General features: G+C 35.1%; 1 long non-coding RNA gene across 1 annotated transcript in view; it reads left to right on the top strand.

The window, feature by feature from the left end:
* LOC148957821 (uncharacterized) overlaps positions 1-24,125 on the top strand; it is a 41,967-nt gene that overhangs the window by 3,174 nt on the left and 14,668 nt on the right. Inside the window, exons 2-3 of the long non-coding RNA XR_016145116.1 lie at positions 338-385; positions 2,571-2,692. This is a non-coding gene — a long non-coding RNA (uncharacterized LOC148957821). The remainder of the gene's footprint in view (positions 1-337; positions 386-2,570; positions 2,693-24,125) is intronic.

Below are 24,125 nucleotides of genomic sequence, written 5' to 3'. Positions count from 1 at the left end.
CAATTTTGAATCACCTGCACTGCAGCCTGAACTCTATCCATCCTTACTCTACATCGAGTAACATGAATCTAAGTAAATTCTTACCTAAGATAGATAGAAAAGATGATTTATAATCGTGTCCCTTTTACTTTTGAAAGAAACTTTGTAGTCTCTGCCCTTTGTACCTTAGGCTAAATTTATCTTTGAACTATTTGCATAAGGCTCTAAGTTTGAATTTTCAAAAGTTTATGTTTCTCGTTGAGTTCATCCATTGATAGAAAGCATTGCTTGTTCTGCCATATTTTCCTTGGAATTTTCCATCCATAATCTAATCTAAGTAAATTGTTATCCTTGATAGATAAAGTCGAAGATTCACCATCGTGTCCTTGCTACGTTCTGAAAGAAGGTTTGTTGACTCTACCCTTTATACCTTTGGCTAAATTTATTTTGGAAGTATTCTGATTCAACTCTAAATTTGAATTCTAAAAGATTAATACTACAGCAAATTTGAGAACGGTCTTACCCTTTATTGATAAAGTCAACGACTTTCCGTCGTGTCTCTTCTGCATTTTAAAACAAGGTTTTTGTTCCTGTCTCTTGTACTTTTGGCTAAATTTATCTTTAAAATATTCTGATTAAACATTTACTTTGAAGTAAATAACGTGTACGTTTCTCGATGATGTCTCTCCATTGATAGACAGCAATGCTTGTTATGCCATTAATTCCTTGGATTTTTCAATCTTCAATCTAATCGAAGAAAAATCTTACCCTATATTGAAAAGTCGATGACTGTCCATCGTGTCTCTTCTGCGTTGTGAAACAAGCTTCTTGTCCCTGTCTTTTGTACTTTTGGCTAAACTCTTTTTTAATTATACTGATTAAAATCTAACATTTAAATTGATAAAGTTTATGTTTCCCGTTATTCTCTCTCAATTAATAGACAGCAAAGCTTGTCATGCCATTATTTCCCGGGATTTTTAAATGCTTAACCTAATCTTCGTGAACTCTTTTGTTAGACCGAAAAAGTCAACGACTTTCCATCGTGTCTGTTTTGCGTTTAAAAACAAGGTTTTCGTTTCTGTCTCTTGTACTGTTGGCTAAATGTATCTTTGAATAATACTGATTAGACTCTTACCTTTTATTAGATAAAGTTTATGTTACTCGTTGGTCTCTCTCAATTGATAGACAGCAATGCTTGTTGTGCCATTGATTCCTTGGATGTTTCAGTTCTTTATCTAATCTAAGTATGGTCTTACCCCCTATTGATAAAGTCGATCTCTCTCCATATTGTCTCTTCTGCGTTTTGAAACAAGGTTTTTGTTCCTGTCCCCTTTACTTTTGACTAAACGTATCTTTGAATAATTCTGATTAAAGTCTTACTTTCAAATTATGTTTCTCGTTGATCTTTTTCAATTAATAGACAGCAATGCTTCTCGTAACATTATTTCCTGGGATGTTTCAATCCTTAACGTAGTCTTTGTAAACTCTTACGTTAGACCGAAAAAAGTCGATGACTGTCCATCGTGTCCCTTCTACGTTTTGAAGTTCATCGTTTGATGTTCATTAAATCGTCATAATTTTTGGCAGTTTCACATTCAGTTTGGCAGGATAAAAGTCCCTGACATCCCCAAAGAAAACCACAAAGTTACCCACTTTCTTCTACTGTTTTGTATTTTCAAATCAAGAGTAGACAGTCTTGAATTGCTCGCAAAAGAAATTCTTTTTTTTTTATATCTAGGCCGAGATTGCCATTAATTTAATTTCAATAATAAAATTTCTTTTCCCATAAGATAATGTTATTAATATTTATGCATTAGCCCACAGAATGAATGCATTACAAAACTTTCCTTCCGTCTGCAGATAATGTAGCAACTAATTCTTTACATCATTTTTGGGTGTAACCTTTAATAAAGGGCGTGTCTGTGTGACTTTCTTATTTTGGCTCCCTCACTTCTGATCTGCTTCATACGTAGCTTGATGTAGGACACAGCTGCATAATGTTTGTGGATTTTAAGGCTATGACTAAAATATTGAAAGTTTGGGAAAAATTTAGGACAAAATCCTGACTTGTTTAATTTCCTCCGAATTCTTCCAAACTAAGGCTGTAATGTGATGCCAATGATTAAAGTCCAATGCAAAACATTATGTGTTACTTTTAATTACCATGACATTACCTCTACTAATGCTACTTTTGCAAGCATTTTGAATTTATCCTCTTAGCAACGATACTACCCTTTGTTATGAAAACCCCCTCTCTTAGCTCTTTTGAATCAATGTCATTTTTTGGCAATTCAGTTCAGAAAACAAAATATTGTTGCTTTTTAGAACTTTGAAAAAATGTTAACAATGAAAAAGCCATCTATGATTTCGATACTTTGATTGAAACGACTTTTTGATTTCAGACTTTCTCGATAACGTTCTCCAGATCTCTTTTAATCATAAACAGTTTGTTTGGTTTCTTCGGTCCTTCAGGTCTTGCTTTTGCTCAGGACTCTGTTCTTTGGGACAAAATTAAAGAAAATTGCATTTTCGTGAACTTTATTGAAATATCTTTTCAACTACTTCCAATGTTTTTTTTGTTAAAATCCTAGGACTCACAAATTCCTCTTCAAAGCTCCATCAATGTAGCCTGTTGATGCCTTGAACAACTAGAAATTGGATATGAATGGGATCTGGACTAAAACCTTCATAAAAACTTGTATGACTTTTGCAGGTATGTCGGTTCCCTTTCCTTTAAATTCCAAAATTACAAACTTGAATAGCGTGGATCGTTCTGCATTTATTCTTAACTGCAGACATTACATTTGTTCAGAAAATTTTAATTTTAGAGCTACCATTATAATTCAAAAATAATATTTTCCTTGAGAATTAAATCCTGTTCATGACTTAATTTACGTTGCTTTTGATGAAAAGTTTCTTAATGTTGTAAGCTTTGTAAAAACATTTCTCTAAAATCCTTCTGTAATTTTGTTTCCTTCCTCAAAAAAATTTATTTCAAACTTACTGTTGGTGGCTCTGTTATGAAATTTCTCTAAAAAGCCCTTTATTTTTTTCCTTGCGTAATTATTTTTGATTATCACTTACTACCATTAGCTTTGCTAATGAGTTTCTCTAAAAACCAACGTGTCATGTTTTCTTGCTAATTTGCTGTAGAGAGCTTTACGTTAAAGTTGCCCTAAAATCCTTCCTTCATCTTTGTTTTTGCCTAACAATATTTATTGCTACGTTGCTGTGGGGAGCTTTGCTTTAGAATTACTATAAAAGCCTTCGTGTTCTCATTTCCTTGCCTGTCAATTTTTACTGCTAAGATGCTATAGGGAGCTTTGTTTTAGAATTTCCCTATCATACTTGGCTCTCTTTATTTCATTGCCTGTCATTTTTTATTGCTTCGTTGCTGTAGGGAGCTATGTTTTAGAATTTTCCTAGAACTTGCTTTCTGTCGATTTTTATTGCTAAGTTGCTGTAGGGAGCTTTTCTTTGGAATTTCCCTAAAAACCATCGCTCTCATTATTCCATCGTCTGTCAATTTTAATTGCTAAGTTGCTGTAGGGAGCTACGCTTCACAATTTCCATAAAATCCTTTCCTCTCTTTATTCATTTACCTGTCAATTTTTATCGCTAACTTGCTGTAGGTAGATGTGCTTCAGAATTTGCATAAAATCCTTCGCTTTCTTTATTTCATTGCCTGTCAATTTTTTTTGCTAAGTTCCTGTAAGGAACTTTGCTTTGCAATTTTCCAAAAATTTTTGGCTCTCTTTAATTTATTGCCTGTCTTTTTTTATTGCTTCGTTTCTGTAGGGAGCTATGCTTTAGAATTTTCCTAAAATCCTTTGTTCTCTTTATTTCATTGCCTGTCCATTTTAATTGCTTTGTTGCTGTAGGAAGCTATGCTTCAGAATCTCCCTAAAATCCTTTGCTCGCTTTATTTCATTGCCTGTCATTAGGGTGCTATGCTTTAGAATTTCCCTAAAATTCTTGGCTCTCTTTTTTTTGCCCGTCATTTTTTTGGTAAGTTGCTGTAGTGAGCTATGTTTTAGAATTTCCTAGAATCCTTCGCTCTCATTATTTAATTGTCTGTCGGTTTTTATTGCTAAGTTGCTGTGGGAGGCTAAGTTTTAGAAATTCACTAAAAACCTTGTTATCTTTATTTCATTGCCTGTCATTTTTTTTGTTAAGTTGCTGTAGGGGGCTATGTAGAAGATTTTCCCTAAATTCCGTGGCTCTTCACTTCACTCTCTTCATTTCATTGCCTGTCAATTTTCATTGCTAAGTTGCTGTAGGGAGCAATGCTTTAGATTTTCATTAAAAACCTTCGTTCTCTTTATTTCATTGCCTGTCATTTTTTATTGGTTCGTTGCTGTAAGGAGCTTTGCTTTAGACTTTTCCTAAAATCCATGGCTCTCTTTATTTCATTGCCTTTGGATTTTTTTTGCTAAGTTGCTGTAAGGAGCTTTGCTTTGAAATTTCCCAAGAATCCTTGGTTTTCTTTATTTCATTGCCTGTCATTTTTTATTGCTTCGTTGCTGTAGGGAGCTATGCTTTAGAATTTCCTTAAAATCCATGGATCTCTTTATTTGAGTGACTGTCATTTTTTATTGCTATAATGCTGTAACGTTCTTTGCTTTGGAATTTCCCAAAAATCCTTCGTTCTCTTTATTTCGTTACCTGTCATTTTTTATTGTTTCGTTGCTGATGGGAGCTATGCTTTATAATTTCCCTAAAATCCTTCACTCTCTTTTTTCATTGCCTGTCATTTTTTATTGCTTCGTTGCTGTAGGGAGCTATGCTTTAGAATTTCCTTAAAATCCTTTGCTCTCTTTATTTCATTGCTTGTCATTTTTTATTGCTTCGTTGCTGTAGGGAGCTATGCTTTAGAATTTCCTTAAAATCCGAGGATCTCATTATTTGAGTGACTGTCATTTTTTATTGCTATAATGCTGTAAGGATCTTTGCTTTGGAATTTCCCAAAAATCCTTCGTTCTCTTTATTTCGTTACCTGTAATTTTTTATTGTTTCGTTGCTGATGGGAGCTATGCTTTATAATTTCCCTAAAATCCTTTGCTTTCTTTATTTCATTGCTTGTCATTTTTTATTGCTAAATTGCTTTAGGGAGCTATGCTTCAGAATTTCCTTAAAATCCTTCGCTTTCTTCATTTAATTGCCTGTCAATTTTTATTGCTAAGATGCTGTAGGGAGCTTTGCTTTAGACATTCCCTAAAATCCTTCTCTCTCTATATTTCATTGCCTGTCATTTTTGCATGCTAAGTTTGCTGTAGGGAGCTATGCTTTGGAATTTCCCAACAATCCTTCGTTCTCTTTATTTCGTTACCTGTCATTTTCTATTGTTTCGTTGCTGATGGGAGCTATGCTTTAGAATTTCCCTAAAATCCTTGGCTCTCTTTATTTCATTGCCTGTCATGTTTTTTGGTAAGTTGCTGTAGGGGGCTATGTTTTAGATTTTCCCTAAAAGACTTCACTCTCTTTTTTTCATTCCCTGTCATTTTTTCATGCTAAGTTTGCTGTAGGGAGCTATGTTTCAGAATTTCCCTAAAATACTTCACTCTCTTTATTTCATTGCCTGTCATTTTTTATTGCTTCGTTGCTGTAGGGAGCTATGCTTCAGAATCTCCCTAAAATACTTCACTCTCTTTCTTTCATTGCCTGTCATTTTTTATTGTATCGTTGCTGTAAGGAGCTTTGCTTTAGACTTTTCCTAAAATCCTTGGCTCTCTTTTTTTAATACCTGTCATTTTTTGGTGCTTTGTTGCTGTAGGGAGCTATGCTTCAGAAACTCCCTAAAATCCTTCTTTCTTTTTATTTCATTGCCTGTCTTTTTTTATTGCTTCGTTGCTGTAAGGAGCTTTGCTTTAGACTTTTGCTAAATCCCTTGGCTCTCTTTACTTCATTGCCTTTGAATTTTTTTTGCTTAGTTGCTGTAGGGAGCTTGGCTTTAAAATTTCCCAAGAATCTTTGGTTCTCTTTTTTTCATTGCTTGTCATTTTTTATTGCTAAATTGCTGTAGGGAGCTATACTTCAGAATTTTCTTAAAATCCTCCGCTTTCTTCATTTAATTGCCTGTCAATTTTTATTGCTAAGATGCTGTAGAGAGCTTTGTTTTAGACATTCCCTAAAGTCCTTCTCTCTCTATATTTCATTGCCTGTCATTTTTTATTGCTTCGTTGCTGTAAGGAGCTTTGCTTTAGACTTTTCCTAAAATCCTTGGCTCTCTTTATTTTATTGCCTGTCATTTTTTGGTGCTTCGTTGCTGTAGGGAGCTATGCTTTAGATTTTCCTTAAAATCCATGGATCTCTTTATTTGAGTGACTGTCATTTTTTATTGCTATAATGCTGTAAGGTTCTTTGCTTTGGAATTTCCCAAAAATCCTTCGTTCTCTTTGTTTCGTTACCTGTAATTTTTTATTGCTTCGTTGCTGTAGGGAGCTATGTTTCAGAATTTCCCTAAAATACTTCACTCTCTTTTTTTCATTGCTATTTATTTTTTATTGCTTCGTTGCTGTAGGGAGCTATTCTTTAGAATTTCCTTAAAATCCGAGGATATTTTTATTTGAGTGACTGTCATTTTTTATTGCTATAATGCTGTAAGGATCTTTGCTTTGGAATTTCCCAAAAATCCTTCGTTCTCTTTATTTCGTTACCTGTAATTTTTTATTGTTTCGTTGCTGATGGGAGCTATGCTTTATAATTTCCCTAAAATCCTTTGCCCTCTTTATTTCATTGCTTGTCATTTTTTCATGCTAAGTTTTCTGTAGGGAGCTATGATTCAGAATCTCCCTAAAATCCTTCGTTGTCTTTATTTCATTTCCTGTCATTTTTTATTGCTTTGTTGCTGTAGGGAGCTATGCTTCAGAATTTCCCTAAAATACTTCATTCTCTTTATTTCATTGCCTGTCATTTTTTATTGCTTCGTTGCTGTAGAGAGCTATGTTTCAGAATTTCCCTAAAATACTTCACTCTCTTTTTCTCATTGCCTGTCAATTTTTCATGCTAAATTTTCTGTAGGGAGCTATGCTTCAGAATTTTTTTGAAATCCTTCGCTTTCTTTATTTAATTGCCTGTCATTTTTTATTGCTTTGTTGCTATAGGGAGCTATGCTTTGGATTTTTCCTAAAATCCTTTGCCCTCTTTATCTCATTGCCTGTCATTTCTATTGCTAAGTTGCTGTAGGGAGCTATGCTTCAGAATCTCCCTAAAATCCTTCGCTCTCTTTATTTCATTGCCTGTCATTTTTATTACTTCGTTGCTGTAGAGAGCTATGCTTCAGAATCTCCCTAAAATCTTTCGCTCTCTTTATTTCATTGCTTTCCATTTTTTATTGTTTCGTTGCTGTAGGGAGCTATGCTTCAGAATCTCCCTAAAATCCTTTGCCCTCTTTATCTCATTGCCTGTCATTTCTATTGCTAAGTTGCTGTAGGGAGCTATGCTTCAGAATTTTTTTTTATATCTTTTGCTTTCTTAATTTCATTGCCTGTCATTTTTTATTGCTTCGTTGCTGTAGAGAGCTATGTTTCAGAATTTCCCTAAAATACTTCACTCTCTTTTTCTCATTGCCTGTCAATTTTTCATGCTAAATTTTCTGTAGGGAGCTATGTTTCAGAATTTCCCTAAAATACTTCACTCTCTTCATTTTATTGCCTGTCATTTTTTATTGCTTCGTTGCTGTAGAGAGCTATGCTTCAGAATCTCCCTAAAATCGATCACTCTCTTTATTTCATTGCCTCTCTATTTTAATACTAAGTTGCTGTAGGGAGCTATGCTTCAGAATTTTTTTGAAATCCTCTGCTCTCTTTATTTCATTGCCTGTCATTTTTTATTGCTTTGTTGCTGTAGGAAGCTATGCTTCAGAATTTCCCAAAAAGCCTCCGTTCTCTTTACATCATTGCCTGTCATTTTTATTGCTTCGTTGCTGTAAGAAGCTATGCTTTAGATTTTTCCTAAAATCCTTTATCCTCCTTATTTCATTGCCTGTCATTTCTATTGCTAAGTTGCTGTAGGGAGCTTTGCTTCAGAATTTTTTTGAAATCCTTTGCTCTCTTTATTTCATTGCCTGTCATTTTTTATTGCTTCGTTGCTGTACAGAGCTTTGCTTCAGAATCTCCCTAAAATCCTTTGCTGTCTTTATTTCATTGCCTGTCATTTTTGATTGCTTTGTTGCTGTAGGGAGCTATGCTTCAGAATTTCCCAAAAATCCTCCGTTCTCTTTATATCATTGCCTGTCATTTTTATTGCTTCGTTGCTGTAAGAAGCTATGCTTTAGATTTTTCCTAAAATCCATTGCCCTCTTTATCTCATTGCCTGTCATTTCTATTGCTAAGTTGCTGTAGGGAGCTATGCTTCAGAATTTTTTTGAAATCCTTTGCTTTCTTTATTTCATTGCCTGTCATTTTTTATTGCTTCGTTGCTGTACGGAGCTATGCTTCAGAATCTCCCTAAAATCCTTCGCTCTCTATATTTCATTGCCTGTCATTTTTTATTGCTTTGTTGCTGTAGGGAGCTATGCTTCAAAATCTACCTAAAATCCTTCGCTCTCTTTATTTCATTGCCAGTCATTATTTATTGCTAAGTTGCTGTAGGAGGCTATGCTTCAGAATTTCCCTAAAATCCTTGGTTCTTTTTTTTTCATTGCCTGTCATTTTTTATTGCTTTGTTGCTGTAGGGAGCTATGCTTCAGAATTTCCCAAAAATCCTTCATTCTCTTTATTTAATTTCCTGTCATTTTTTATTGCTTCGTTGCTGTACGGAGCTATGCTTAAGAATCTCCCTAAAATCCTTCGCTCTCTATATTTCATTGCCTGTCATTTTTTATTGCTTTGTTGCTGTAGGGAGCTATGCTTCAAAATCTACCTAAAATCCTTCGCCCTCTTTATCTCATTGCCTGTCATTTCTATTGCTAAGTTGCTGTGGGGAGCTATGCTTCAGAATTTTTGTTGATATCCTTTGCTTTCTTAATTTCATTGCCTGTCATTTTTGATTGCTTCGTTGCTGTAGAGAGCTATGTTTCAGAATTTCCCTAAAATACTTCACTCTCTTTTTCTCATTGCCTGTCAATTTTTCATGCTAAATTTTCTGTAGGGAGCTATGTTTCAGAATTTCCCTAAAATACTTCACTCTCTTTATTTTATTGCCTGTCATTTTTTTGTGCTTCGTTGCTGTAGAGAGCTATGCTTCAGAATCTCCCTAAAATCGATCACTCTCTTTATTTCATTGCCTCTCTATTTTAATACTAAGTTGCTGTAGGGAGCTATGCTTCAGAATTTTTTTGAAATCCTTTGCTCTCTTTATTTCATTGCCTGTCATTTTTTATTGCTTTGTTGCTGTAGGAAGCTATGCTTCAGAATTTCCCAAAAATCCTCCGTTCTCTTTACATCATTGCCTGTCATTTTTATTGCTTCGTTGCTGTAAGAAGCTATGCTTTAGATTTTTCCTAAAATCCTTTATCCTCCTTATTTCATTGCCTGTCATTTCTATTGCTAAGTTGCTGTAGGGAGCTTTGCTTCAGAATTTCCCTAAAATACTTCACTCTCTTTATTTCATTGCCTGTCATTTTTTATTGCTTCGTTGCTGTAGAGAGCTATGTTTCAGAATTTCCCTAAAATACTTCACTCTCTTTTTCTTATTGCCTGTCAATTTTTCATGCTAAATTTTCTGTAGGGAGCTATGTTTCAGAATTTCCCTAAAATACTTCACTCTCTTTATTTCATTGCCTGTCATTTTTATTACTTCGTTGCTGTAGGGAGCTATGCTTCAGAATCTCCCTAAAATCCTTCGCTCTCTTTATTTCATTGCTTTCCATTTTTTATTGCTTCGTTGCTGTAGGAGGCTATGCTTCAGAATCTCTTTAAAATCCTTCAGTCTCTTTATTTCATTGCCTGTCATTTTTATTGCTTCGTTGCTGTAAGAAGCTATGCTTCAGAATCTCCCTAAAATCCTTCGCTCTTTATATTTCATTGCCTGTCATTTTTTATTGCTTTGTTGCTGTAGGGAGCTATGCTTCAAAATCTACCTAAAATCCTTCGCTCTCTTTTTTTCATTGCCAGTCATTATTTATTGCTAAGTTGCTGTAGGAGGCTATGCTTCAGAATTTCCCAAAAATCCTTGGTTCTCTTTATTTAATTGCCTGTCATTTTTTATTGCTTCTTTGCGATAGGGAGCTATGATTCAGAATTTCTCTAAAATACTTCACTCTCTTTTTTTCATTGCCAGTCAATTTTTCATGCTAGGTTTGCTAAAGGGAGCTATGCTTCAGAATTTCCCTAAAATCCTTGGTTCTTTTTTTTTCATTGCCTGTCATTTTTTATTGCTTTGTTGCTGTAGGGAGCTATGCTTCAGAATTTCCCAAAAATCCTTCATTCTCTTTATTTAATTTCCTGTCATTTTTTATTGCTTCGTTGCTGTACGGAGCTATGCTTAAGAATCTCCCTAAAATCCTTCGCTCTCTATATTTCATTGCCTGTCATTTTTTATTGCTTTGTTGCTGTAGGGAGCTATGCTTCAAAATCTACCTAAAATCCTTCGCCCTCTTTATCTCATTGCCTGTCATTTCTATTGCTAAGTTGCTGTAGGGAGCTATGCTTCAGAATTTTTGTTGATATCCTTTGCTTTCTTAATTTCATTGCCTGTCATTTTTGATTGCTTCGTTGCTGTAGAGAGCTATGTTTCAGAATTTCCCTAAAATACTTCACTCTCTTTTTCTCATTGCCTGTCAATTTTTCATGCTAAATTTTCTGTAGGGAGCTATGTTTCAGAATTTCCCTAAAATACTTCACTCTCTTTATTTTATTGCCTGTCATTTTTTTGTGCTTCGTTGCTGTAGAGAGCTATGCTTCAGAATCTCCCTAAAATCGATCACTCTCTTTATTTCATTGCCTCTCTATTTTAATACTAAGTTGCTGTAGGGAGCTATGCTTCAGAATTTTTTTTTGAAATCCTTTGCTCTCTTTATTTCATTGCCTGTCATTTTTTATTGCTTTGTTGCTGTAGGAAGCTATGCTTCAGAATTTCCCAAAAATCCTCCGTTCTCTTTACATCATTGCCTGTCATTTTTATTGCTTTGTTGCTGTAAGAAGCTATGCTTTAGATTTTTCCTAAAATCCTTTATCCTCCTTATTTCATTGCCTGTCATTTCTATTGCTAAGTTGCTGTAGGGAGCTTTGCTTCAGAATTTTTTTGAAATCCTTTGCTCTCTTTATTTCATTGCCTGTCATTTTTTATTGCTTCATTGCTGTACAGAGCTTTGCTTCAGAATCTCCCTAAAATCCTTTGCTGTCTTTATTTCATTGCCTGTCATTTTTTATTGCTTTGTTGCTGTAGGGAGCTATGCTTCAGAATTTCCCAAAAATCCTCCGTTCTCTTTATATCATTGCCTGTCATTTTTATTGCTTCGTTGCTGTAAGAATCTATGCTTTAGTTTTTTCCTAAAATTCTTTGCCCTCTTTATCTCATTGCCTGTCATTTCTATTGCTAAGTTGCTGTAAGGAGCTATGCTTCAGAATTTTTTTGAAATCCTTTGCTTTCTTTATTTCATTGCCTGTCATTTTTTATTGCTTCGTTGCTGTACGGAGCTATGCTTCAGAATCTCCCTGAAATCCTTCGCTCTCTATATTTAATTGCCTGTCATTTTTTATTGCTTTGTTGCTGTAGGGAGCTATGCTTCAAAATCTACCTAAAATCCTTCGCTCTCTTTATTTCATTGCCAGTCATTGTTTATTGCTAAGTTGCTGTAGGAGGCTATGCTTCAGAATTTCCCTAAAATCCTTGGTTCTTTTTTTTTCATTGCCTGTCATTTTTTATTGCTTTGTTGCTGTAGGGAGCTATGCTTCAGAATTTCCCAAAAATCCTTCATTCTCTTTATTTAATTGCCTGTCATTTTTTATTGCTTCGTTGCGGTAGGGAGCTATGATTCAGAATCTCCCTAAAATCCTTCGCTCTCTATATTTCATTGCCTGTCATTTTTTATTGCGTTGTTGCTGTAGGGAGCTATGCTTCAAAATCTACCTAAAATCCTTCGCTCTCTTTATTTCATTGCCAGTCATTATTTATTGCTTCGTTGCTGTAAGAAGCTATGCTTTAGATTTTTCCTAAAATCCTTTGCCCTCTTTATCTCATTGCCTGTCATTTCTATTGCTAAGTTGCTGTAGGGAGCTATGCTTCAGAATTTTTTTGAAATCCTTTGCTTTCTTTATTTCATTGCCTGTCATTTTTTATTATTTCGTTGCTGTACGGAGCTATGCTTCAGAATCTCCCTAAAATCCTTCGCTCTCTATATTTCATTGCCTGTCATTATTTATTGCTAAGTTGCTGTATGAGGCTATGATTCAGAATTTCCCTAAAATCCTTGGTTCTCTTTTTTTCATTGCCTGTCATTTTTTATTGCTTTGTTGCTGTAGGGAGCTATGCTTCAGAATTTCCCAAAAATCCTTCATTCTCTTTATTTAATTTCCTGTCATTTTTTATTGCTTCGTTGCTGTACGGAGCTATGCTTAAGAATCTCCCTAAAATCCTTCGCTCTCTATATTTCATTGCCTGTCATTTTTTATTGCTTTGTTGCTGTAGGGAGCTATGCTTCAAAATCTACCTAAAATCCTTCGCCCTCTTTATCTCATTGCCTGTCATTTCTATTGCTAAGTTGCTGTAGGGAGCTATGCTTCAGAATTTTTGTTGATATCCTTTGCTTTCTTAATTTCATTGCCTGTCATTTTTTATTGCTTCGTTGCTGTAGAGAGCTATGTTTCAGAATTTCCCTAAAATACTTCACTCTCTTTTTCTCATTGCCTGTCAATTTTTCATGCTAAATTTTCTGTAGGGAGCTATGTTTCAGAATTTCCCTAAAATACTTCACTCTTTTTATTTCATTGCCTGTCATTTTTATTACTTCGTTGCTGTAGGGAGCTATGCTTCAGAATCTCTTTAAAATCCTTCAGTCTCTTTATTTCATTGCCTGTCATTTTTATTGCTTCGTTGCTGTACAGAGCTTTTCTTCAGAATCTCCCTAAAATCCTTTGCTGTCTTTATTTCATTGCCTGTCATTTTTTATTGCTTTGTTGCTGTAGGGAGCTACGCTTCAGAATTTCCCAAAAATCCTCCGTTCTCTTTATATCATTGCCTGTCATTTTTATTGCTTCGTTGCTGTAGAGAGCTATGTTTCAGAATTTCCCTAAAATACTTCACTCCCTTTTTCTCATTGCCTGTCAATTTTTCATGCTAAATTTTCTGTAGGGAGCTATGTTTCAGAATTTCCCTAAAATACTTCACTCTCTATATTTTATTGCCTGTCATTTTTTATTGCTTCGTTGCTGTAGAGAGCTATGCTTCAGAATCTCCCTAAAATCGATCACTCTCTTTAAATCATTGCCTCTCTATTTTAATACTAAGTTGCTGTAGGGAGCTCTGCTTCAGAATTTTTTTGAAATCCTTTGCTCTCTTTATTTCATTGCCAGTCATTTTTTATTGCTTTGTTGCTGTAGGGAGCTATGCTTCAGAATTTCCCAAAAATCCTTCATTCTCTTTATTTAATTACCTGTCATTATTTATTGCTTGGTTGCTGTAAGAAGCTATGCTTTAGATTTTTCCTAAAATCCTTTGCCCTCTTTATCTCATTGCCTGTCATTTCTATTGCTAAGTTGCTGTAGGGAGCTATGCTTCAGAATTTTTTTGAAATCCTTTGCTTTCTTTATTTCATTGCCTGTCATTTTTTATTGCTTCGTTGCTGTACGGAGCTATGCTTCAGAATCTCCCTAAAATCCTTCGCTCTCTATATTTCATTGCCTGTCATTTTTTATTGCTTTGTTGCTGTAGGGAGCTATGCTTAAAAATTTCCCAAAAATCGTCCGTTCTCTTTATATCATTGCCTGTCATTTTTATTGCTTCGTTGCTGTAAGAAGCTATGCTTTAGATTTTTCCTAAAATCCTTTGCCCTCTTTATCTCATTGCCTGTCATTTCTATTGCTAAGTTGCTGTAGGGAGCTATGCTTCAGAATTTTTTTTGATATCCTTTGCTTTCTTAATTTCATTGCTTGTCATTTTTTATTGCTTCGTTGCTGTAGAGAGCTATGTTTCAGAATTTCCCTAAAATACTTCACTCTCTTTTTCTCATTGCCTGTCAATTTTTCATGCTAAATTTTCTCTAGGGAGCTATGTTTCAGAATTTCCCTAAAATACTTCACTCTCTTTATTTCATTGCCTGTCATTTCTATTACTTCGTTGCTGTAGGGAGCTATGCTTCAGAATCTCCCTAAAATCGATCACTCTCTTTATTTCATTGCCTCTCTATTTTAATACTAAGTTGCTGTAGGGAGCTATGCTTCAGAATTTTTTTGAAATCCTCTGCTCTCTTTATTTCATTGCCTGTCATTTTTTATTGCTTTGTTGCTGTAGGAAGCTATGCTTCAGAATTTCCCAAAAAGCCTCCGTTCTCTTTACATCATTGCCTGTCATTTTTATTGCTTCGTTGCTGTAAGAAGCTATGCTTTAGATTTTTCCTAAAATCCTTTATCCTCCTTATTTCATTGCCTGTCATTTCTATTGCTAAGTTGCTGTAGGGAGCTTTGCTTCAGAATTTTTTTGAAATCCTTTGCTCTCTTTATTTCATTGCCTGTCATTTTTTATTGCTTCGTTGCTGTACAGAGCTTTGCTTCAGAATCTCCCTAAAATCCTTTGCTGTCTTTATTTCATTGCCTGTCATTTTTGATTGCTTTGTTGCTGTAGGGAGCTATGCTTCAGAATTTCCCAAAAATCCTCCGTTCTCTTTATATCATTGCCTGTCATTTTTATTGCTTCGTTGCTGTAAGAAGCTATGCTTTAGATTTTTCCTAAAATCCATTGCCCTCTTTATCTCATTGCCTGTCATTTCTATTGCTAAGTTGCTGTAGGGAGCTATGCTTCAGAATTTTTTTGAAATCCTTTGCTTTCTTTATTTCATTGCCTGTCATTTTTTATTGCTTCGTTGCTGTACGGAGCTATGCTTCAGAATCTCCCTAAAATCCTTCGCTCTCTATATTTCATTGCCTGTCATTTTTTATTGCTTTGTTGCTGTAGGGAGCTATGCTTCAAAATCTACCTAAAATCCTTCGCTCTCTTTATTTCATTGCCAGTCATTATTTATTGCTAAGTTGCTGTAGGAGGCTATGCTTCAGAATTTCCCTAAAATCCTTGGTTCTTTTTTTTTCATTGCCTGTCATTTTTTATTGCTTTGTTGCTGTAGGGAGCTATGCTTCAGAATTTCCCAAAAATCCTTCATTCTCTTTATTTAATTTCCTGTCATTTTTTATTGCTTCGTTGCTGTACGGAGCTATGCTTAAGAATCTCCCTAAAATCCTTCGCTCTCTATATTTCATTGCCTGTCATTTTTTATTGCTTTGTTGCTGTAGGGAGCTATGCTTCAAAATCTACCTAAAATCCTTCGCCCTCTTTATCTCATTGCCTGTCATTTCTATTGCTAAGTTGCTGTGGGGAGCTATGCTTCAGAATTTTTGTTGATATCCTTTGCTTTCTTAATTTCATTGCCTGTCATTTTTGATTGCTTCGTTGCTGTAGAGAGCTATGTTTCAGAATTTCCCTAAAATACTTCACTCTCTTTTTCTCATTGCCTGTCAATTTTTCATGCTAAATTTTCTGTAGGGAGCTATGTTTCAGAATTTCCCTAAAATACTTCACTCTCTTTATTTTATTGCCTGTCATTTTTTTGTGCTTCGTTGCTGTAGAGAGCTATGCTTCAGAATCTCCCTAAAATCGATCACTCTCTTTATTTCATTGCCTCTCTATTTTAATACTAAGTTGCTGTAGGGAGCTATGCTTCAGAATTTTTTTGAAATCCTTTGCTCTCTTTATTTCATTGCCTGTCATTTTTTATTGCTTTGTTGCTGTAGGAAGCTATGCTTCAGAATTTCCCAAAAATCCTCCGTTCTCTTTACATCATTGCCTGTCATTTTTATTGCTTCGTTGCTGTAAGAAGCTATGCTTTAGATTTTTCCTAAAATCCTTTATCCTCCTTATTTCATTGCCTGTCATTTCTATTGCTAAGTTGCTGTAGGGAGCTTTGCTTCAGAATTTCCCTAAAATACTTCACTCTCTTTATTTCATTGCCTGTCATTTTTTATTGCTTCGTTGCTGTAGAGAGCTATGTTTCAGAATTTCCCTAAAATACTTCACTCTCTTTTTCTTATTGCCTGTCAATTTTTCATGCTAAATTTTCTGTAGGGAGCTATGTTTCAGAATTTCCCTAAAATACTTCACTCTCTTTATTTCATTGCCTGTCATTTTTATTACTTCGTTGCTGTAGGGAGCTATGCTTCAGAATCTCCCTAAAATCCTTCGCTCTCTTTATTTCATTGCTTTCCATTTTTTATTGCTTCGTTGCTGTAGGAGGCTATGCTTCAGAATCTCTTTAAAATCCTTCAGTCTCTTTATTTCATTGCCTGTCATTTTTATTGCTTCGTTGCTGTAAGAAGCTATGCTTCAGAATCTCCCTAAAATCCTTCGCTCTTTATATTTCATTGCCTGTCATTTTTTATTGCTTTGTTGCTGTAGGGAGCTATGCTTCAAAATCTACCTAAAATCCTTCGCTCTCTTTTTTTCATTGCCAGTCATTATTTATTGCTAAGTTGCTGTAGGAGGCTATGCTTCAGAATTTCCCAAAAATCCTTGGTTCTCTTTATTTAATTGCCTGTCATTTTTTATTGCTTCTTTGCGGTAGGGAGCTATGATTCAGAATTTCTCTAAAATACTTCACTCTCTTTTTTTCATTGCCAGTCAATTTTTCATGCTAGGTTTGCTAAAGGGAGCTATGCTTCAGAATTTCCCTAAAATCCTTGGTTCTTTTTTTTTCATTGCCTGTCATTTTTTATTGCTTTGTTGCTGTAGGGAGCTATGCTTCAGAATTTCCCAAAAATCCTTCATTCTCTTTATTTAATTTCCTGTCATTTTTTATTGCTTCGTTGCTGTACGGAGCTATGCTTAAGAATCTCCCTAAAATCCTTCGCTCTCTATATTTCATTGCCTGTCATTTTTTATTGCTTTGTTGCTGTAGGGAGCTATGCTTCAAAATCTACCTAAAATCCTTCGCCCTCTTTATCTCATTGCCTGTCATTTCTATTGCTAAGTTGCTGTAGGGAGCTATGCTTCAGAATTTTTGTTGATATCCTTTGCTTTCTTAATTTCATTGCCTGTCATTTTTGATTGCTTCGTTGCTGTAGAGAGCTATGTTTCAGAATTTCCCTAAAATACTTCACTCTCTTTTTCTCATTGCCTGTCAATTTTTCATGCTAAATTTTCTGTAGGGAGCTATGTTTCAGAATTTCCCTAAAATACTTCACTCTCTTTATTTTATTGCCTGTCATTTTTTTGTGCTTCGTTGCTGTAGAGAGCTATGCTTCAGAATCTCCCTAAAATCGATCACTCTCTTTATTTCATTGCCTCTCTATTTTAATACTAAGTTGCTGTAGGGAGCTATGCTTCAGAATTTTTTTTTGAAATCCTTTGCTCTCTTTATTTCATTGCCTGTCATTTTTTATTGCTTTGTTGCTGTAGGAAGCTATGCTTCAGAATTTCCCAAAAATCCTCCGTTCTCTTTACATCATTGCCTGTCATTTTTATTGCTTTGTTGCTGTAAGAAGCTATGCTTTAGATTTTTCCTAAAATCCTTTATCCTCCTTATTTCATTGCCTGTCATTTCTATTGCTAAGTTGCTGTAGGGAGCTTTGCTTCAGAATTTTTTTGAAATCCTTTGCTCTCTTTATTTCATTGCCTGTCATTTTTTATTGCTTCATTGCTGTACAGAGCTTTGCTTCAGAATCTCCCTAAAATCCTTTGCTGTCTTTATTTCATTGCCTGTCATTTTTTATTGCTTTGTTGCTGTAGGGAGCTATGCTTCAGAATTTCCCAAAAATCCTCCGTTCTCTTTATATCATTGCCTGTCATTTTTATTGCTTCGTTGCTGTAAGAATCTATGCTTTAGTTTTTTCCTAAAATTCTTTGCCCTCTTTATCTCATTGCCTGTCATTTCTATTGCTAAGTTGCTGTAAGGAGCTATGCTTCAGAATTTTTTTGAAATCCTTTGCTTTCTTTATTTCATTGCCTGTCATTTTTTATTGCTTCGTTGCTGTACGGAGCTATGCTTCAGAATCTCCCTGAAATCCTTCGCTCTCTATATTTAATTGCCTGTCATTTTTTATTGCTTTGTTGCTGTAGGGAGCTATGCTTCAAAATCTACCTAAAATCCTTCGCTCTCTTTATTTCATTGCCAGTCATTGTTTATTGCTAAGTTGCTGTAGGAGGCTATGCTTCAGAATTTCCCTAAAATCCTTGGTTCTTTTTTTTTCATTGCCTGTCATTTTTTATTGCTTTGTTGCTGTAGGGAGCTATGCTTCAGAATTTCCCAAAAATCCTTCATTCTCTTTATTTAATTGCCTGTCATTTTTTATTGCTTCGTTGCGGTAGGGAGCTATGATTCAGAATCTCCCTAAAATCCTTCGCTCTCTATATTTCATTGCCTGTCATTTTTTATTGCGTTGTTGCTGTAGGGAGCTATGCTTCAAAATCTACCTAAAATCCTTCGCTCTCTTTATTTCATTGCCAGTCATTATTTATTGCTTCGTTGCTGTAAGAAGCTATGCTTTAGATTTTTCCTAAAATCCTTTGCCCTCTTTATCTCATTGCCTGTCATTTCTATTGCTAAGTTGCTGTAGGGAGCTATGCTTCAGAATTTTTTTGAAATCCTTTGCTTTCTTTATTTCATTGCCTGTCATTTTTTATTATTTCGTTGCTGTACGGAGCTATGCTTCAGAATCTCCCTAAAATCCTTCGCTCTCTATATTTCATTGCCTGTCATTATTTATTGCTAAGTTGCTGTATGAGGCTATGATTCAGAATTTCCCTAAAATCCTTGGTTCTCTTTTTTTCATTGCCTGTCATTTTTTATTGCTTTGTTGCTGTAGGGAGCTATGCTTCAGAATTTCCCAAAAATCCTTCATTCTCTTTATTTAATTTCCTGTCATTTTTTATTGCTTCGTTGCTGTACGGAGCTATGCTTAAGAATCTCCCTAAAATCCTTCGCTCTCTATATTTCATTGCCTGTCATTTTTTATTGCTTTGTTGCTGTAGGGAGCTATGCTTCAAAATCTACCTAAAATCCTTCGCCCTCTTTATCTCATTGCCTGTCATTTCTATTGCTAAGTTGCTGTAGGGAGCTATGCTTCAGAATTTTTGTTGATATCCTTTGCTTTCTTAATTTCATTGCCTGTCATTTTTTATTGCTTCGTTGCTGTAGAGAGCTATGTTTCAGAATTTCCCTAAAATACTTCACTCTCTTTTTCTCATTGCCTGTCAATTTTTCATGCTAAATTTTCTGTAGGGAGCTATGTTTCAGAATTTCCCTAAAATACTTCACTCTTTTTATTTCATTGCCTGTCATTTTTATTACTTCGTTGCTGTAGGGAGCTATGCTTCAGAATCTCCCTAAAATCCTTCGCTCTCTTTATTTCATTGCTTTCCATTTTTTATTGCTTCGTTGCTGTAGGAGGCTATGCTTCAGAATCTCTTTAAAATCCTTCAGTCTCTTTATTTCATTGCCTGTCATTTTTATTGCTTCGTTGCTGTACAGAGCTTTTCTTCAGAATCTCCCTAAAATCCTTTGCTGTCTTTATTTCATTGCCTGTCATTTTTTATTGCTTTGTTGCTGTAGGGAGCTACGCTTCAGAATTTCCCAAAAATCCTCCGTTCTCTTTATATCATTGCCTGTCATTTTTATTGCTTCGTTGCTGTAGAGAGCTATGTTTCAGAATTTCCCTAAAATACTTCACTCCCTTTTTCTCATTGCCTGTCAATTTTTCATGCTAAATTTTCTGTAGGGAGCTATGTTTCAGAATTTCCCTAAAATACTTCACTCTCTATATTTTATTGCCTGTCATTTTTTATTGCTTCGTTGCTGTAGAGAGCTATGCTTCAGAATCTCCCTAAAATCGATCACTCTCTTTAAATCATTGCCTCTCTATTTTAATACTAAGTTGCTGTAGGGAGCTCTGCTTCAGAATTTTTTTGAAATCCTTTGCTCTCTTTATTTCATTGCCAGTCATTTTTTATTGCTTTGTTGCTGTAGGGAGCTATGCTTCAGAATTTCCCAAAAATCCTTCATTCTCTTTATTTAATTACCTGTCATTATTTATTGCTTGGTTGCTGTAAGAAGCTATGCTTTAGATTTTTCCTAAAATCCTTTGCCCTCTTTATCTCATTGCCTGTCATTTCTATTGCTAAGTTGCTGTAGGGAGCTATGCTTCAGAATTTTTTTGAAATCCTTTGCTTTCTTTATTTCATTGCCTGTCATTTTTTATTGCTTCGTTGCTGTACGGAGCTATGCTTCAGAATCTCCCTAAAATCCTTCGCTCTCTATATTTCATTGCCTGTCATTTTTTATTGCTTTGTTGCTGTAGGGAGCTATGCTTAAAAATTTCCCAAAAATCGTCCGTTCTCTTTATATCATTGCCTGTCATTTTTATTGCTTCGTTGCTGTAAGAAGCTATGCTTTAGATTTTTCCTAAAATCCTTTGCCCTCTTTATCTCATTGCCTGTCATTTCTATTGCTAAGTTGCTGTAGGGAGCTATGCTTCAGAATTTTTTTTGATATCCTTTGCTTTCTTAATTTCATTGCTTGTCATTTTTTATTGCTTCGTTGCTGTAGAGAGCTATGTTTCAGAATTTCCCTAAAATACTTCACTCTCTTTTTCTCATTGCCTGTCAATTTTTCATGCTAAATTTTCTCTAGGGAGCTATGTTTCAGAATTTCCCTAAAATACTTCACTCTCTTTATTTCATTGCCTGTCATTTCTATTACTTCGTTGCTGTAGGGAGCTATGCTTCAGAATCTCCCTAAAATCGATCACTCTCTTTATTTCATTGCCTCTCTATTTTAATACTAAGTTGCTGTAGGGAGCTATGCTTCAGAATTTTTTTGAAATCCTTTGCTCTCTTTATTTCATTGCCTGTCATTTTTTATTGCTTTGTTGCTGTAGGAAGCTATGCTTCAGAATTTCCCAAAAATCCTCCGTTCTCTTTATATCATTGCCAGTCATTTTTATTGCTTCGTTGCTGTAAGAAGCTATGCTTTAGATTTTTCCTAAAATCCTTTACCCTCCTTATTTCATTGCCTGTCATTTCTATTGCTAAGTTGCTGTAGGGAGCTTTGCTTCAGAATTTTTTTTGATATCCTTTGCTTTCTTAATTTCATTGCTTGTCATTTTTTATTGCTTCGTTGCGGTAGGGAGCTATGATTCAGAATCTCCCTAAAATCCTTCGCTCTCTATATTTCATTGCCTGTCATTTTTTATTGCGTTGTTGCTGTAGGGAGCTATGCTTCAAAATCTACCTAAAATCCTTCGCTCTCTTTATTTCATTGCCAGTCATTATTTATTGCTTCGTTGCTGTAAGAAGCTAAGCTTTAGATTTTTCCTAAAATCCTTTGCCCTCTTTATCTCATTGCCTGTCATTTCTATTGCTAAGTTGCTGTAGGGAGCTATGCTTCAGAATTTTTTTGAAATCCTTTGCTTTCTTTATTTCATTGCCTGTCATTTTTTATTGCTTCGTTGCTGTAGAGAGCTATGCTTCAGAATCTCCCTAAAATCGATCACTCTCTTTATTTCATTGCCTCTCTATTTTAATACTAAGTTGCTGTAGGGAGCTATACTTCAGAATTTTTTTGAAATCCTTTGCTTTCTTTATTTCATTGCCAGTCATTTTTTGTTGCTTTGTTGCTGTAGGGAGCTATGCTTAAGAATTTCCCAAAAATCGTCCGTTCTCTTTATATCATTGCCTGTCATTTTTATTGCTTCGTTGCTGTAAGAAGCTATGCTTTAGATTTTTCCTAAAATCCTTTGCCCTCTTTATCTCATTGCCTGTCATTTCTATTGCTAAGTTGCTGTAGGGAGCTATGCTTCAGAATTTTTTTGAAATCCTTTGCTTTCTTTATTTCATTGCCTGTCATTTTTTATTGCTTCGTTGCTGTACGGAGCTATGCTTCAGAATCTCCCTAAAATCCTTCGCTCTCTATATTTCATTGCCTGTCATTTTTTATTGCTTTGTTGCTGTAGGGAGCTATGCTTCAAAATCTACCTAAAATCCTTCGCTCTCTTTATTTCATTGCCAGTCATTATTTATTGCTAAGTTGCTGTAGGAGGCTATGCTTCAGAATTTCCCTAAAATCCTTGGTTCTCTTTTTTTCATTGCCTGTCATTTTTTATTGCTTTGTTGCTGTAGGGAGCTATGCTTCAGAATTTCCCAAAAATCCTTCATTCTCTTTATTTAATTGCCTGTCATTTTTTATTGCTTCGTTGCTGTAGAGAGCTATGTTTCAGAATTTCCCTAAAATACTTCACTCTCTTTTTCTTATTGCCTGTCAATTTTTCATGCTAAATTTTCTGTAGGGAGCTATGTTTCAGAATTTCCCTAAAATACTTCACTCTCTTTATTTCATTGCCTGTCATTTTTATTACTTCGTTGCTGTAGGGAGCTATGCTTTAGAATCTCCCTAAAATCCTTCGCTCTCTTTATTTCATTGCTTTCCATTTTTTATTGCTTCGTTGCTGTAGGAGGCTATGCTTCAGAATCTCTTTGAAATCCTTCAGTCTCTTTATTTCATTGCCTGTCATTTTTATTGCTTCGTTGCTGTAAGAAGCTATGCTTCAGAATCTCCCTAAAATCCTTCGCTCTCTATATTTCATTGCCTGTCATTTTTTATTGCTTTGTTGCTGTAGGGAGCTATGCTTCAAAATCTACCTAAAATCCTTCGCTCTCTTTATTTCATTGCCAGTCATTATTTATTGCTAAGTTGCTGTAGGAGGCTATGCTTCAGAATTTTTTTGAAATCCTTTGCTTTCTTCATTTCATTGCCTGTCATTTTTTATTGCTTCGTTTCTGTACGGAGCTATGCTTCAGAATCTCCCTGAAATCCTTCGCTGTCTTTATTTAATTGCCTGTCATTTTTGATTGCTTTGTTGCCGAAGGGAGCTATGCTTTAGATTTTTCCTAAAATCCTTTGCCCTCTTTATTTCATTGCCTGTCATTTCTACTGCTAAGTTGCTGTAGGGAGCTATGCTTCAGAATTTTTTTGAAATCCTTTGCTTTCTTCATTTCATTGCCTGTCATTTTTTATTGCTTCGTTTCTGTACGGAGCTATGCTTCAGAATCTCCCTGAAATCCTTCGCTGTCTTTATTTAATTGCCTGTCATTTTTGATTGCTTTGTTGCCGAAGGGAGCTATGCTTCAGAATTTCCCAAAATTCCTTGGTTCTCTTTTTTTCATTGCCTGTCATTTTTATTGCTTCGTTGCTGTAAGAAGCTATGTTTTGGATTTTTCCTAAAATCCTTTGCCCTCTTTAATTCATTGCCTGTCATTTCTATTGCTAAGTTGCTGTAGGGAGCTTTGCTTCAGAATTTTTTTGAAATCCTTTGCTCTCTTTATTTCATTGCCTGTCATTTTTTATTGCTTCGCTGCTGTACAGAGCTTTGCTTCAGAATCTCCCTAAAATCCTTTGCTGTCTTTATTTCATTGCCTGTCATTTTTTATTGCTTTGTTGCTGTAGGGAGCTATGCTTCAGAATTTCCCAAAAATCCTCCGTTCTCTTTATAACATTGCCTGTCATTTTTATTGCTTTGTTGCTGTAAGAAGCTATGCTTTAGATTTTTCCTAAAATCCTTTGCCCTCTTTATCTCATTGCCTGTCATTTCTATTGCTAAGTTGCTGTAGGGAGCTATGCTTCAGAATTTTATTTTAAATCCTTTGCTTTCTTTATTTCATTGCCTGTCATTTTTTATTGCTTCGTTGCTGTAGAGAGCTATGTTTCAGAATTTCCCTAAAATACTTCACTCTCTTTTTCTCATTGCCTGTCAATTTTTCATGCTAAATTTTCTGTAGGGAGCTATGTTTCAGAATTTCCCTAAAATACTTCACTCTCTTTATTTTATTGCCTGTCATTTTTTATTGCTTCGTTGCTGTAGAGAGCTATGCTTCAGAATCTCCCTAAAATCGATCACTCTCTTTATTTTATTGCCTCTCTATTTTTAATACTAAGTTGCTGTAGGGAGCTAGGCTTCAGAATTTCCCAAAAATCCTTCGTTCTCTTAATTTCATTGCCTGTCATTTTTATT

The sequence above is a fragment of the Rhopilema esculentum genome, chromosome 20 (genome assembly GCF_057945365.1).
Source record: "Rhopilema esculentum isolate cy_ngs chromosome 20, ASM5794536v1, whole genome shotgun sequence".
In the NCBI taxonomy this organism is placed as follows: Eukaryota; Metazoa; Cnidaria; class Scyphozoa; order Rhizostomeae; family Rhizostomatidae; genus Rhopilema; species Rhopilema esculentum.
Note: the sequence above shows the minus strand (reverse complement) of the source record. Positions and strands in the feature narration are given on the sequence as shown.